Source organism: Octopus bimaculoides, chromosome 21, assembly GCF_001194135.2.
Source record: "Octopus bimaculoides isolate UCB-OBI-ISO-001 chromosome 21, ASM119413v2, whole genome shotgun sequence".
NCBI classification, from domain to species: domain Eukaryota; kingdom Metazoa; phylum Mollusca; class Cephalopoda; order Octopoda; family Octopodidae; genus Octopus; species Octopus bimaculoides.
The window spans coordinates 31189925-31192123 of NC_069001.1; the positions used below are offsets into that span (position 1 = coordinate 31189925).

Consider the following 2199-nt stretch of genomic DNA (forward strand, 5'->3'; position numbering starts at 1 on the left):
ATATATATATACACACATATATATATATACACACATACATACATACATATAAACAAACGCAAAAGGCGTGTGCCAGCATTTATTAAAATCAATTTCACGTCACAAAACAATATTCAACCAGAAAACGTTCGTTGATTTCTTTCCTCAGACTCGAATATTCAAATAAATGAACACATTTTATGTTAATATCTTGGTCTTGTTTGTCTCTTCCTTTAGCCACCAGATGTCTCTGCTCACTAAATACGCCATTAACACGTATCTATGCATAATCTATGGTAATTCGAGAGTTGTCAGTTCTCATTAGCCATCTTGTTAGTATGAAATAAAGTTGGAATGCGTGCGTGTGTGTGTGTGTGTGTGTGTGTGTGTGTGTGTGTGTGTGTGTGTGTGTGTGTGTGTGTGTGTGTGTGCGTGTGTGTGTGTGTGTGCCTGTGTGTTTTTATAGATATATGTTCGTATGTCCATACATACATACATGCGTGTGTATATATATATATATAAACAGAAACATACATTCGGAATAATAAGATAGATGGACGGTTAGAGTCTTTTAGTATGTATAAATACACATATATATGAATGAATGTATAAATGTATGAATAAGTATATACATATATATATATATATATATATATACATACATATATATACACACATATATATACATGTATATATATATATATGTATATATGTAAGTATATATATATGTACATATATATATGTATGTACATATATATGTGTGTGTGTATATGTATACATGTATATATATACACATATATATATATGTGTATATATGTATATACATATGTATGTGTATATATATATGTATATATATATACATATGTATATATATGTATATATATACATATGTATATATATATATGTACATACATACACATGTATGTATATATATGTATATATGCATACACTTGTATGCATATGTATATGCCACAACACATTATATATATATACATATATATATATGTACATATATATATATACATACATATGTATGTATATATACATATATATATACATACATATGTATGTATATATACATATATATATATACATACATATATCTGTATATACATATATATGTATGTATATATACATATACATACATATGTATGTATATATATAATGGCTTGTGGCATCAGGCTGGTGTGAAATGCAATTAAACATAAAATACTGCTCAATACCCATATGTAGATTGGAATCACGTGTGTGTATGTGTGTATACATAAGTATAGAGATATCTAAATATATTTACATAGATAGATACATACATACATACATTGAGTGATTGACTTATTGATTGATTCTTTGATTGATTGGTTGATTGATTGACAGATACGTACATATACATATGTGTTTATATATATGCATATTTATATCAAAATATGTGCATATATGTGTAAGTACAAAGATATATACATAACTACATACATTTTCCTAATACCTCTCTTCTGGTGTTCAAACAGATGCCTTGGTTTGTTTTGTCGATGTTTTCGTATTTCCCGTTTTCCCGACTTATGGCAGGGTTTAGATTTTTAGTTGAGTACCGGATTCGATGTAATCGAATTTCCTGCTCTCACGAAATTGCTGGTCTTCTGGCAAAATATGAAATCACTGTTGTCATTATTATTGAAAAGATTTTTATTCGGTTTCATTCTCTCAGGAGCTTGGATCCTATGACGAGACTCCGAAACCTTATGTTGCATGGGGCCGAATAAAACTGTCTTAAATGATAATACAAGTTATTCATGCTCGATCGTATATGTGTCCGTTCACTCGTATATATGCCTGTGTTTATGTCTGTATATACATATATATAAATATATTTTAAAAATAACGTCGACCACTAACGTGGACAATTAATGCGCTAGAAATAGATCACATTTTGTGTCTATTAAGACCTAAAAAGTTCTCAACATAGCAGCATACCAAAAACGTGAGCGGGCAAGACATTTAAAATCACCTAAAAAAAAAAAATCATTATTAAACAGGAACCAGGTTTCGGATTTAACAAATTCTTACCATTTGTCTATTCCTCATCAGCCTGATTTGTAATGTAGCACCAATTATCAGAATCGTATACATAGTTGCCCACCGCCATGGGTGCGCGTGCATATGGTTCTGCTAATTACAGCTTAATGGTAAAGTTCAAAAGTCTTCGTTTTGGCGCGCCAATTCCAG

General features: G+C 29.8%; 2 long non-coding RNA genes across 4 annotated transcripts in view; one reads left to right on the forward strand and one right to left on the reverse strand.

Moving 5' to 3' along the window:
- LOC106869450 (uncharacterized) overlaps positions 1-2199 on the forward strand; it is a 224589-nt gene that overhangs the window by 77463 nt on the left and 144927 nt on the right. The window lies entirely within an intron of this gene.
- LOC128250423 (uncharacterized) overlaps positions 1-2199 on the reverse strand; it is a 71964-nt gene that overhangs the window by 64178 nt on the left and 5587 nt on the right. The window contains exon 2 of one of the 3 annotated variants that reach the window (XR_008266435.1): positions 1450-1613. The exons of the other annotated variants lie outside the window; for them this stretch is intronic. This is a non-coding gene — a long non-coding RNA (uncharacterized LOC128250423). The remainder of the gene's footprint in view (positions 1-1449; positions 1614-2199) is intronic. 3 annotated transcript variants of the gene reach the window in all.